Source organism: Pleurodeles waltl, chromosome 3_1 (assembly GCF_031143425.1).
Source record: "Pleurodeles waltl isolate 20211129_DDA chromosome 3_1, aPleWal1.hap1.20221129, whole genome shotgun sequence".
Classification (NCBI taxonomy): Eukaryota; Metazoa; Chordata; class Amphibia; order Caudata; family Salamandridae; genus Pleurodeles; species Pleurodeles waltl.
The window spans coordinates 190235934-190250975 of record NC_090440.1 but is presented as its reverse complement, the minus strand read 5'-3'; positions in this window follow the sequence as shown (position 1 = coordinate 190250975).

The window sequence follows — 15042 nt, the reverse complement described above, 5'->3', positions numbered from 1 at the left end:
CTCTTACCTTTCAAACTTACTCTTCTGGTAAGAAGTATATTACCTGCCAAGGTATGGGGGGATTCCTAATGTGCTAAAACCAGTGTAAGCATTTGTTGGTTAGTTCTTCCTGAGATTCTCTCTGTCCCAACTGGAGCTCAGGAACCCAACGAGCACCACCACATAAGAACACGAGGCAGGAGGTAAGTTAATCACAGGACACCTCAAACTATCATCTGTAAGACAAGCTGAAACTTCCCCTGCCTCACTAAGTGGACAATTTATTCTGCCAGATTCTGACTCGAACCAGGTTCATCCCAGTGCAACCTTGTTTACTTTAAACAACCAGCATTTATAGCTTGACCATTCCCTCTTCGATGGGGGCAACATCAGAGCGCACTTGGATTTTGCTAGGATGCGCCCTGTGTCCTAGTTCAGTCTGGGTTCCTACTGACATCATCCTCTTTGTCACCACATGCGGTGGGCTCATGACATCCCTACAGGCTAGCTCCAGATTTTCTAAGCTCGCTACCAGGGAAGTGAGCTCAGCCGCCAGTGCAGTCATCAACACATTTTTTCTTTCAGCCACAAGTTCTTTCCCTGGCAGGATTATCCCAGTTGAATAAGTGTTCTCCAAACTGGTTTGTGCAGCAAGGGCATTGGATTTCATCCTCTTCAAATTATTGGTGTCTGCACTCCTAAGCTTGGACCTGAAGTCGCCTCATGATAAAGCCTGACCTTGATTAGCAACCCCAACATCTCCTGAGCAGTTAGACCCCTCCCTAGAATCACAATTAGGGCACTCTAGACCCGCAGGAGTAACATGATGGCTTTTCACAGTGGGACTGAAGAGATCACGGCTTAAAGATAGCCATCTTTCAGTTAATTCAGTCTGTCGCTACAGCTACAATCGCTTTTTGTAGCATCTTAAATATTGTGGTGGGCTTTGGGGAGGCAGCAAGTGATTGATTCTTATACAGACCCTCCTGCTTCCCCATGTTCAACTAGAGTTCCAAAATATGGCAACACCCTTGGGCCGGTGGCAGACTCGATCCAAGTTTCCAAATATGCTAAAGCCACGACAAGCAAAAAAAGGTTACCAGTCTCCCCCATAGAGGCTGCTCGTGCTGAAAGAGGAGAGCTGACCCCTCAGAAAAGACAAAGAACGGAGAGGGGATGTAGGTGATGTAGGGGAAAAGTACCCTCTTTTTGGCATGGTTACCCCCACTTTTTGCCTGCTGTCAGTGTGTTTGATGGTGTTCACTGGGATCCTGCTAACCAGGACCCCTGTGACTGTGCTCTCTCTCTAAAATGTGGTTGTTCCTGACTTAGTACACCCCACACTTGACAAACTGGCACCAGGGGTTCCCCATGGGCTGCAGGAGGTATTGTGCCACCCATGGGAGCCCATGCAAAATGTGTCTGCAGGCCTGCCATTTGGAGCCTGGTTGAAAAGGTGCATGCGCTCTTTCACTACAGGTCACTGCACCAAGTCACTGTAAGTTACCCCTATAGCAGGCCCTCCTAGCCCAGAGGGCAGGGTGCAAGTACCAGCATGTAAGGGCACCCCTGCATGAGCAGAGGTGCCCCTACGAACTCCAGCTCCATTTTCCTGGACTTCGTGAGTGCAGGGAAGACATTTTACCTGTGTACTGGACATCTACATAATGGTAACTCCGAACCTAGGCATGTTTGGTATCAAACATGTTGGAATCATACACCAACACTGTTCCCAGTATTGGGTGTTTGAACCCATGCACTCTGGGGGCTTCTTAGATGACCCTCAGCTTGGCTCCTACCAGTTTAAAGGGTTTTCTCGGGCAGCCTGCGTTGCTGACATCCTACAGATAGGTTTCAGCCCTTCTGCTGCTTGACCAGCTCAAGCCCAGGAAGGCAGAACAAAGGATTTCCTTTGGGAGTGGTAGGCAACCTCTTCTCCCTTTGGAAATAGGTGTTACATGGCTTGCGAGCGGTAGCCTCCCCAAGCCACTGGTATGCTTTGAAGGGCACATTTGGTGCCCTCCTTGCATAAACCAGTTTACACCAGTCCAGGGACCCCTGGTCCCTGCTCTGGTGTAAAACTGGACAATGGAAATGGAAGTAACCACTCCCCTGTCCATCACCACCCCAGGAGTGGTCCGCAGAGCTGCTCCAGATGGCCATTTGATTCTGCCATCTTGAATTCAAGGTGGGCAGAGGCCCTCTGGAGCATCTGAGTGGCCAGGTGAGGTAAGTGATGTCACAGCCCCCTCCTGATAGGCGGTCACCCTGTTAGGTGACGGATCCCCTTTCCCTGGCTGTGCAACCTCCAAGGGCCATGAGTCTTCAGCCTGCACAAGAAGTAAGAAGGAATCTCCCTTGGAGTGAAGGAGTCACTCCGCTGCATCCACAGGCACCAACTACAATGACGTCCAGCTGCGAGGATCTTCTCTCCTGCAAAACTGTGTTGATCCTGCAACACTGGTGGTGGTCTGGAGTGGTATCCCCCTTGGAACTCTCTACCAGCTGTCCAACTTGGGAGACGGTGAGCCCTTACCTCTCCTTGCAAGACAGTGCCCCTGTACACCGCAACTCTTGCAGCTACTAAAGCTTGTTGGCTCTTCTTCCAAGGGATCTTAAGGCTCCTTAAAATCCCAACCTCTAGCACTCGTCCCTGAGAAGCATAGTCTCCTGCCTACTGCTGCAGTGACATGGGACTCCTCTCCAGGTGTGCTGAGTGGGCCTCACTGCGACTCCTGTGCCTGCTGCCTGTGAGTTGGCTGTGGGGGATGCATCCTCATCTTCTGACTCTCCTCGCTAATCAGGGTCACCTTGGACTCCCCATCTTGGGTTGAGAACTCCTGGACCTTCCTGGTCCCTTAGCAGCTCTGCAACTCCTCATCCACGACTTTTGCCTTTCCCAAGGCTGTTGGTGATTTTTCCACACTACTCACCAACTGCAACTCCTCTTCAGATGTGGGACACCATCTGCATCACTTCCCGGACTCTTCTCCTGTGCTGCATAGCGGACTCCTTGTCTTCACCGTGGACCTATTCCTGCATCTCCAAAAGGGTGGGTAGTGACTCCTGCCCACACCGGACACTCCAACTCAAACTGGACTTTGTAAGTCCTCTTCTGTCAGCATCCATCTATTGTTTCTTCTATTCTTGTTTGGGTCTTGGACAGTCCTTTTCCAATGGGTAACTGTGGTTTTGGGGGAAAAAAACGGTATTTACCTACTCACTCCTGGTCACTGGGGGGCACTCCAATACTTACCTTTTGGGGTTCCTAGTTCCTCCATCTCCCCTCTACAGATTCCACTTCATCCTATCCCTAGAGCAGATGAGCTTATAGATACACTGACATCTGCCAGGTATCTGAGCACCTTTGATCTGACTGCTGGCTATTGCCAGATCAAGTTATCAGAGGATGCTAAACCAAAAACAGCATTCTCCACCCCTGGTGGGCACTATCACTTCACTGTGATGCCCTTTGTGTTGAAGAATGCACCCGCCATATTCCAGAGGGTGGTGAACAAAGTTTTCTATGGTTTGAAAAGCTTTAGTGGAACTTATCTTGATGACCAAGCTGTCTTTAGCTTCACCTGGGAGGATCACCTGGTCCACCTAGGGAATGTTTTGGAGGTTCTGCAAAAGGCAGGCCTCACTGTGAAGGCCTCTAAGTGCCAGATAGGGCAGCTGAAAGTCATATATCTGGGCCACTTGGTAGGTGGAAGCCAGATTCAGCCACTACAGTGCAAAATCCAGACTATTCTGGATTGGACTGCCCCTGCTGCAAAGACCCAGGATAGAGCCTTTCTAGGCCTGACAAGGTATTACAGGAGGTTCATTAGGAACTACGGCTCCATTGTAGCCCCTCTAAATGACCTAAATTCTAAGAAAATGACAAAGAACGTTGTATGGACAGCTATCTGCCAGAAAGCTTTTGATGACCTTGAACAGGCCATGTGCCCGGCTCCTATTTTAGGAAGCCCTGACTACTCCAAACAATTCATAGTACAGAAAGATGCTTCTGAGGTAGGAATTGGGGAAGTACTGTCACAACTGAATACAGAGAGCCAGGACCAACCTGTAGCTTTTATAAGCAGAAGGTTGATCCCCAGGGAAAAGCGTTGGTCAGCCATAGAAAGGGAGGCCTTTGCTGTGGTTTGGGCTTTGAAGAAGCTTGCCTGCACAGCCTCGTCCAGGCACGGACGGGTACAGACGAGCCCGCTCTTGGCCCGATCTTCAGCCTGGGCATGTCCCTGCGCATCCCGTGCAATGTGTGCGGGGAAATCCTTAAGTGCGCCTTCTGGCGCGAAATGTGATCAGGCGATCTCCTCCAGCCCCAGTCCAGCCAGGAACAGCACAGTGTCCCGTGCAGAGGGCGTGGGAAAATCCTTAAGTGCGCCTCCTGGTGTGAAATATGATCAGGCATCCTTCGCTGGCCTCACGCCTGCCGGGAACTATAGTTTAGGGCCCCCCAGCAGCAGCACAGCGTCCTGCGCAGTGGGTGCGGGGAAATCCTTAAGTGCCCTCCTGGCACGAAATGTGATGAGGCGATCTCCTTAGGCCTCTGGCCCACCGGAAACTGTAGTTTAGGGACCCCAGCAGCAGCACAGCATCCTTGTACTCTGCAATATATAATGCTTTAACCCTAATATATTTATATATATATATATATATGCTGCTTCACAGCGGGCAGGGAAGCAGATTGAAAGTCCGCTCCCAGTGGGCGGGAGTATTTTTAATGCTCCCGCCTGCTGGAAGTGGACTTAGAGCCTGATTTAGATATTGGTGGATGGGTTACACCATCACAACGGTGACAGATGTCCAGTTCGCTGAAATCTAAATACCATAGGAAATAATGGGATTTAGATTTTGGTGGAAGGGATATCTGTCACCATTGTGATGGAGTTATCCATTCTATCTAAATCAGGCGCTTATTGTTTGTTCTCACTTTGCAGGAGCTTTGAAATGACTCCCGCCAAGTGAGAGCAAAGACAGGTTGGCAGGGAAACTGCTATGTCCTGAGGATGGGCACCCGGGACATAGCTGGAGCCGACTATTAATGGCTCCTGGTAGTGGGCTGTGCTGCCCCGCAGTTTTCTGTGGATGGCTGGGGCCCTGGAGGTTGGGTCCCTGGGGCCAAAATCGGCCATGGGAGGAGGGGGCATGCAGTTCCCTTTTTTTTGGAAACGGCCAGGCCCAGGAGTGTAGCAGTCCCCAGGGCCAAAATCTTCATGGGAGGGGGCCACTTAGCCCATCCCCATTTTCAGTTGTGACAGGGCCCCAGGAAATGGGGTCCCCAAGCCAAATTTGGCCCAGGAGGAGGACCACAAAGCCTGCATTCCCATTTAAATATGTGCGGTGATTGGCCTGGGAAGAAGAGTCACATTCACACCTCCTCCCGCTACTTTGCTGAAAAAGTTAAAGCAAAAAAATATATTTTGGGCCCCCTGCAGTATCCTTGTGGGACCTCACCACCAGGCCTAGGGAGTCAGGGTATTTCTACCCTGCCCATTTTTCTTTTATTTTTCATTTTATCTTGGGACTTCAAGGTCCAAGATGACTACCTGGTTGAAGTGCTGGCAACCAATCAGATCTCATTTGGAGATCTCCTGGATCAGTGGACCCTTCACATCCCTAGGTATACATAAATATTTTTTCTTTAATGGCACAAAAACTACTGAGCAGATTTGCACCAAATAAAAATAAGAGATCTTCCTGGACCAAGATCTAGTTTTCATCCAAATTTGTTGTATTTTCATTCAGTGGTTCGGGCTGTAGTTGTCTAAAATCCCTATGGGAAATGTTATGGGGAAAATGCATTTTGGAGACCCCTCCCCCTTTTTCTCGGACCACACGTGACGAATCCCCCCAAAAGTTGCAAGACAGCAGCTGAAATAAGTGGTAAACTAGTTTTGAAAAATTTGTGAAAATTTGTCAAACAGCGCCAAAGTTACAGGCAAAACAAAAAATGCTTTTCCTATGGTAAGTAGTTCCTAACTATAACTACCTACTGCCGACCACCAGTAAGTCATATACGTGTGTGTTTGAATGTGTGTGTGAGTGTGAATTAAATATTAAAAACATTTAATTAATTTAAAATTGACATTCAGAACGATGAATAGCAAAATAGTGTTAAAACGAGGTGTGCTATTAAATATACTTGTGAGCAAATATGCTGCAAAGGAAGTTGATCGCTAATGAGAAATATTTACCAGTTCTAATAAAACAATGGCATTTGTTTATAGGGAATGCTCTGTTCTAATTAAAACAATTTATGGCAAAATTATACAAGAATCTGTTCAGTTACAAGGTACCACAATAAGGAAGTAGGGGTAAGACTACTTGCGCAAGAAAGGTACATCACAGATTCATCTTTGTCTCTTTCCCTGGCATAAATACCACCACAAAGTTATGTAACTATGGTTTCGGATATAAAACTCAGGGTATGTTTTGTTCTGTACTTCCACTTACTTTTAAGTCAAGATATTGGAAAAGGCTCCGTCCTTGGCAGGTGCTATGGAAGGTCAAGGATGTGGAATTCCGGTGCTGCCTTGTCTTGTTCCACATCTTTTATATACCATCACAAACCTTTCTGCTTAATTTCACTCTTTCAGGGTCTTTTTCACCCCTGCTTTCTTTCTTTGTCTCACTCTTTTTCCCATTTTTCTCTTTCTCTTTCTTTTCGCCTTTTGTATTTGTCTCTCTTCAGCCTACAAGTCTGATTAAAATACATGCCAATCCACAAAAACAAGCTTTTGCAGTGCAATGGGTCTTGCGTTTGCTCGAGTTAGAGCTATTAGCGTTGTAAACTGCTAACAGGACTTTTCTTGCCACATAAACTGAAAATGAAAAGTAAACCAGTTTCACATAAGCGAGCTGATGGCCGCCATGAGCGTGAGGCAGACACACAAAAGGAAACAGAAGTTTGCTCGCAGTCAAACATATCGGCAAAAGTGCAATTATCCATGTAGACGGCAAAAATGCAAGTATCCATGTAATCAGCAGAAGTGTAATTATCCATGTAACAGGGTCGATGTCATGCAAAGCGCAGGACTACTGCCAAGCGAGATCGCACTGCCTACGAAATAAAAAGAAAAAGTAGTCCAGAAACAATACGGAAAACATGAGCCTCGTATGTTTTCAGTAGTTGGCCGGTGTGCTCGGAAGGGCTAAACACCGGAAAAGGCATGACATATACATGCCTTTTACTAATGAAATCAAGTGAATTTTAAAAGGCAAGCCCACGGACCAACCATACTGATGGGCGTGACATGGGTGTAGTTTAAAGCACACAGAGAGATTACAGCAGGGACAGAACACTTTTGCACACTCAACCCTAATTACTGACCACGTGCCCCACCTGCAGCCACCGGCTCAAATTAAGTACTGTCTTTAATTTGATTAAAAAGAAACTGAACACAAGACACGTTTTGCCAAGTGGCAAAAATGAAATGGTTACAGCGAAACCTCTGAAGTGGGATAGGTCATGTCTTTTGAATACAAAAAACATTGCAAGCATTGGGCATGGAGAAGATGGAAGAGAAGGCACTTTTGAAGACAGTGGTGGATACTAAGGTGGTCATTCCAACCTTGGCGGTAAAAGCCGCTTACCGCTGTCAGAAGACCGCCAACATACCGCCGCGGCCGCGGTAAACCGCCACGGTAATTCTGACCCACAACAGGCAAACCGCCAAAATACAGACATCCACAAAAGTCCGCAACACCAAAGGGCAGCGAGAAACTGGCGATGACCAAACCTCCACCGTCACGCCAACAGAAATACGCCCACACTATCACGACACACGAATCCACGCGGCGGTCTTTCAACCGCGGTATACCATTGGCGGTACACACTGGCGCGCTCAAAATACACACACACTTACAAAACACAGCCACATTGGACAATTACAAATACACACACCTGATACACATACACACACCACTCCCACACACCCATTACAATATAAAACACACACCCACATCACCCTCAAACCCCCACTCCTACAGAATCGGGACCACGCACTGAGAAAAAGAGAACTGAGCACCCAGACGCGCATTTTACTTTCACCCAGCAATATTTCCACACACTTCACACAACACACCAATACACATCACCACACAATCCACCCCACACATCACCCACACCACCCCATGGCACCACAAAGACACCCCAGGTTCTCGGAGGATGAACTCAGGGTCATGGTGGAGGAAATTGTACGGGTAGAGCCACAGCTCTTCGGAACACAGGTGCAGCACACCACCATTGCCAGGAAGATGGAGCTATGGAGCAGAATAGTCGATAGGGTCAACGCTGTGGGACAGCACCCAAGAAATAGGGACGACATCAGAAAGCGGTGGAACGACCTACGGGGGAAGGTGCGTTCAATGGTATCCAGGCACAACATCGCGGTGCAGCGGACTGGCGGCAGACCCCCACCTCCTCCCCCAGAATTTACAACATGGGAGGAGCAGGTCTTGGCAATCCTGCATGCTGAGGGCCTCGCAGGAGTATCTGGAGGAATGGACTCTGGTAAGTCTCATCTTCACTACTTCATCCCCCCCACCCCACCAGCATGCCAACTCATACCCCCACCCTCACCCTCACCCCATCACATCCTGCTCCTTGCAAATGTCTCCCCATCACAGCCCACCCATCCCAACCCCAAGCCCTGCATGCGACCACAAAGCATGGACACCCATCAACAAAGCATGCCCACTGCACATACCCATCCCCCCCCAAACCACCGTCACAAAAGCCCCCACACGGGAATGCCAGCACTGGGGTACACGGGCCCCCACCCATTACATGCTATGGCACAAACAAATGCAATAACCATACTTTTATACCCCTGCAGGGCCCGAACGCCACGTCACCGCGCATGAGGGTCCACAAATGTCCAATCCACCCCCAGAAGAGGCCCACAGTGAGGACAGCAGCTCTGTCGACCTGGATCTAGATGACCAGCCCGGCCCATCGGGGACCTCTGGACAGTCGGTTCCCCTCAGACAGCCACAGCCCATAGCAGACCTTCCCCCCTCTGGGAACACCAGCACAGCACCCACCCAGCGGGCCCATACCTCTGTCCCCAGGACACGTCAATCAGTGGTGTGTCCACCACTACAGGGCACCCAGGTTAACCCACCACCCCAACAACAACAGGGACCTGGGGGCAGTGGTAGTGGGCACACGGTTCAGGGGACAGAGGCCCAGGGAAACAGGGGAACTGGGAGGGCTGCTGTGCGACAGGGGGGGGACAGGCCCAGGGAACCCACTCTCCACGAGGCCCTCTACTTCATCATGGGAGCCTACCACCACTCCCAGGAGACGATGGCGACGGTCCTGGCCAGGTGTCAGGATATCCAGCTTCTGCAGAAGGAACAGTATTTGGGGTTCAGGGAGGAACTACGAAACATCAGTTCCGCCCTGGCCACCATTGTAGGGGCTCTGAATCAGGTAGTCACCACATTGCGGAACACTGTGGCACCACAAAGGGCCACTGACACTAGCATGGACCAAGAACTGCCTACCACCTCTGCCGGCACTAGTGGACAGGAGGCCCCGCCACAGGACCAACAGGCCACCAGCACCCCACCCCCTGCAGAAGGAGAACCACCCCGCAAGCGGGCCCTGAGATCCAGGAAGAAGACAGAGTAAGATGCCAAGACCCCCGCCAGGAAAGGATACCTCCCTGATTGTCATCCCACTGTCCCACATTGACACCCTGTCCATCCTTATACTGCCCATGCTCCACTTTCCACAGGCATTTAGACAATGCACCTGTGATACTAATAGTCTGGACTCTGCCATGGACAATCCTCCACCATCACCCCTCACCGATTTGCAGTCACCCACCAATATAGAGCACTGAAATAAACACAGTTATTGCACAAAACAATCAGGAGTCTGGCTGTGAGTTTGTACAAATGTATTAGACATTACCGTGCCAAAAATGCATATTTACATTGTGATGCCAACATACCACTGTCACACAGCTGTAGTCCATGGGGAAACAAAGCAGATGTCACGCAGTGGGGCCCACATCTCTGAAATTGGAAGGGAAAGTCACAACTCAGTTACCATACACTGGTGGAAAAGGTCAGACAGTAGAGAGGTAGTAGGGGTTAAGTATATGTAATATGCCGGGTTGGAATCTTACCTGTGTGTCATTGAAAATATTGCTGTATTACTGCGTTCCTGTTGTCTATGTCGTCCTCTTCGGCTTCCTCGTCTTCACTCTCAACAGGCTCCACAGCTGCTACAACACCACCATCTGGACCATCCTCCTGCAGAAAAGGCACCTGGCGTCGCAAAGCCAGGTTGTGAAGCATACAGCAGGCCACGATGATCTGGCACAACTTCTTTGGTGAGTACAATAGGGATCCACCTGTCATATGGAGGCACCTGAACCTGGCCTTCAGGAGGCCGAAGGTCCGCTCGATCACCCTCCTAGTTCTCCCATGGGCCTCATTGTACCGTTCCTCTGCCCTTGTCCTGGGATTCCTCACTGGGGTCAGTAGCCATGACAGGTTGGGGTAACCCGAGTCACCAATTAGCCACACACGTTGCCTCTAGAGTTGACCCATCACGTAAGGGATGCTGCTATTCCACATGATGTACGCGTCATGCACTGAGCCAGGAAACTTAGCATTAACATGGGAGATGTACTGGTCTGCCAAACACACCATCTGTACATTCATAGAATGATAACTCTTCCTGTTTCTGTACACTTGTTCACTCCTGCTGGGGGGTACTAAAGCCACATGGGTCCCATCAATGGCACCTATGATGTTGGGGATATGTCCAAGGGCATAGAAATCACCCTTCACTGTAGGCAAATCCCCCACCTCAGGGAAAACGATGTAGCTCTGCATGTGTTTCAGCAGGGCAGACAACACTCTGGACAACACCTTGGAAAACATAGGCTGGGACATCCCTGATGATATGGCCACTGTTGTTTGAAATGACCCACTTGCAAAGAAATGGAGTACTGACAGCACCTGCACTAGAGGGGGGATCCCTGTGGGTTGGCGGATTGGTGACATCAGGTCTGGCTCCAGCTGGGCACACAGTTCATGAATAGTCAAGCCTGTATGTCAGCATGACATGTCTTTCCTCCATTGTTGACAGGTCTACCAGCGGTCTGTACACAGGAAGATTCCTCCATCTCCTCGCATGTCCCAGCGGACGGTGCCTATGAAGGACAACAGCGAGCACAGAGTCAATCAACCCACAGGTACGTAACCACAGCTTGCACAAAACACGATTCCCAATGCATTGAATGGCTTGTATGAGTGTTGATGCAAGGCCTAGGTATGTGTGACGCAGTAAAAAGTAAGCCATGTGGGCCCTTGAAATGGCGACTGCCTGACCTGTGAAGTGCGACAATGGGATGTGAGGTAAATGCGCTGGCGTGGCACACCGTGGCAGTAGGCGGTCAAAGACCGCGGCGCTAAGCAGCATTGGTTAACATTGAACCCTATGGGTCTCAGGAGCCAATGACGATGTGCGCCGGCGGTCGCGGTACGCACCGCCGCGGGCGTGACCGCCATTTTCTATCGGCTTAATCACTCGATACGTGATCTTCGACAGGAGAGGACCTACACTGCAAGTGCTGCTGTGACCTCGGTCTGGAAGAGACAATGGCTCATGCGACTAGGGAAAGGGCCCCTGCCTTCACTGCTCAGGAATTGGAGAAACTCGTGGATGGGGTCCTCCCCCAGTATGCGCTACTCTACAGTCCTCCAGACCAACAGGTAAGTACACTGGGGCCATGCTTAGTGGCCAATGCCTGTGTTGAGTGGGGTGGATGAAAGATGGTGGGGAGGGGTGCGATTGAGGCATGCATCAAACGACGGATGAGAGCATGTGCCACATGGCAAGGGTAGGGATGGGGGGCCACTCACATTGAGGGTGCAGAAGGTGATGACTCTTTTTCTCCCCCTGTACATTTCACATAGGTCAGCGCCCACCAGAAGATTGATATTTGGCGTGCCATCGCCAAGGACGTCCGGACCCTGGGGGTCCACCACAGACGGGGCATCCACTGCCGGAAGAGATGGGAGGACATCCTGACGCTGGAGCAGGAAGATGGCGGAGGCTCAGCTGGGGATGGCCTCCCAACGTGGGAGGGGTGCCAGTCGGACTTTGACCCCCCTGATGTTCCGGATCCTGGCGGTGGCCTACCCCGATTTGGATGGGCGCGTGAGGACATCACAGCAGACACAAGGGGGTGAGTACACTCTTATTCTGGTGACTTTGCGCGCAGTGGAGGTGTCTGGGTGGGGGAGGAGGGCTGTGGGTATCCCTAGGCCAGGGCGATTTCTGTAGGCTAGGCCCCTCCGTAAGGCATGGCCCTGTGCCCCCGCCCCCCACCTCTGTAGGGTGCCAAGTACAGCTATTCATGGCCCTGTGTCATCTATGTGTGCAGATGTCATCCATAGGCTTGTAGGCCATGTCCCACGGATTGAGTAGTGGACCCCAAGTGCGCGGCGTAGTGCAGGGGGCTTCTGTCTCTATCCTGCCCGCCAACGGTGTCGCCAATGCATGCACTCAACATGTCTTTATTTTCTCCCCCCCCCCTTTTTTGTGGTTTTCCTGTTCATGTGTGCATTAGCATCATCAGGCGGAGGAGAAGTGGCATCGGAGCACGAGGGAGCTGCATCCCACATGGCCATGGAGGGCCATGCAACGGATTCCGATTTCACCAGTGGGACGGAGGGCGAGGGGAGCTCCACAGCGGGGACTCGGGCAGACATAAGTGACACGGACTCGTCCTCTGAAGGGAGCTCCCTTGTGGTGGCGGCAACATCTGTGCCCCCCACAACAACAGGTACAGTCGCCACCCAGCGCACCAGCACCGCCCTCCCAGCAGCCCCTCAGCGTTTGCCCCGTGCCCGCTCACCCAGGAAGGTGGGCATCTCCTTCGCCCCAGGCACCTCAGGCCCTGCCCCAGTCACCCCTGCTGCCCTCAGTGAGGAGATCATTGACCCCCTGAGGACGCTCACTGTTGGGCAGTCTACCATATTGAATGCCATCCATGGTGTCGAAAGAGAGGTGCACCAGAGTAATGCATACCTGGAGGGCATTCATTCTAGTCAGGCTGCCCTTCAGCGATCGTTCAACACTCTGGCCTCAGCACTGATGGCAGCCATTGTCCCTGTCTCTAGCCTCCCCCCTCCAACTTCCTCCACCCAGACCCTATCACCTGTACCTCTGCCTATCCCAGACACACCATCAGACCAGCCTGCACACACCTCAACACCCAAGGGAAGCTCAGGCAGACATAAGCACCACACATCACACAGGCATTCACACAAGCAACATTCACATACATACCTACCAACACCCACTGCCTCCACTGTCTCCCTCCTCCTCGTCTCCCTCCTGACTCCCTGTCACGTCTCCACTCACACCTGCATGCACTACATCTTCAGCCACTAAGTCCATCACCAGCACACACACCAGAACCCCCTGCACACGTGCAGTCATCACCCCCACTGCCATTTACACGTCCCCTGTGTCCTCTCCCAGTGTGTCTGTGACCCCCTCTTCCAAGATACACAAACGCAGGCAGCCACCCACCCAACAGCCATCCACCTCACGACAGCCTCCAGCCCAAGCACCTGCACCCAAAGACACCAGACTTCAAACTCCTACAACCTCATCCTCTTCCTCCACTCCCATACCCACTACACCTACCCCTCCCATTGCTCCTAAAAAGCTTTTCCTGTCCAAACTTAACCTCTTTCCACCAACTCCCCCACCCCGTCCATGTCATAGGACTCTAGTCAGCACCTCAGCCACCACAAAACCGGGCCCTGTCATGACAGTCTGCCATGGACTATGGAGTCCCCCACCCTCGAGGGCAGCCAGTTCAGTACGGAGCCAAGGCATGGGCAGCCCACCCCCGGAGAAACAAAGATTGGCAGTGGCCGGCGCGAGAGGGTGAAGACACCAGGCACAAAAACCCCTACCATGGCTCCGGCAGGAGGTGTGGAGACAGCTGTCACACCGCCCAAGGTGGGGAAGGGCCACAGGCGATCAGGGAAGGCTGAGAAGGGCAGCACGCCCGACAAGACCGCCATCAGCCCCATCCCAGGTGGGCAGGAGGCCACCAACATGCCCGGCACTGCAGCCCAGGAGGGCCCCGCCAGCCACAGGACAGATGGGCAGGAAGGCACTGCCAGCCACAAGACAGGTGGCAAATGAGCTCCACGCCATGGCCAGATCCGCTGAACTGGGCTCTTCATCTCAAGCACCGCTGAACTGGGCACCGCCGTCTCAAGGACCGCTGAACTGGGCACCGCCGTCTCAAGCACCACTGAACTGGGTCCTTCATCTCAAGCACCGCTGAACTGGGCCCTTCATCTCAAGCACCGCTGAACTGGGCACCGCCGTCTCAAGCACCGCTGAACTGGGCCCTTCATCTCAAGCACCGCTGAACTGGGCACCGCCGTCTCAAGCACCGCTGAACTGGGCACCGCCGTCTCATGCACCGCTGAACTGGGCACCGCCGTCTCAAGCACCGCTGAACTGGGCACCGCCGTCTCAAGCACCGCTGAACTGGGCCCTTCATCTCAAGCACCGCTGAACTGGGCCCTTCATCTCAAGCACTGCTGAACTAGGCACCGCCGTCTCAAGCACTGCTGAACTGGGCACCGCCGTCTCAAGCACCGCTGAACTGGGCCCTTCATCTCAAGCACCGCTGAACTGGGCACCGCCGTCTCAAGCACCGCTGAACTGGGCACCGCCGTCTCAAGCACCGCTGAACTGGGCACCGCCGTCTCAAGCACCGCTGAACTGGGCACCGCCGTCTCAAGCACCGCTGAACTGGGCCCTTCATCTCAAGCACCGCTGAACTGGGCCCTTCATCTCAAGCACCGCTGAACTGGGCACCGCCGTCTCAAGCACCGCTGAACTGGGCACCGCCGTCTCAAGCACTGCTGAACTGGGCCCTTCATCTCAAGCACCGCTGAACTGGGCACCGCCGTCTCAAGCACCGCTGAACTGGGCACCACCGTCTCATGCACCGCTGAACTGGGCACCGCCGTCTCAAGCACCGCTGAACTGGG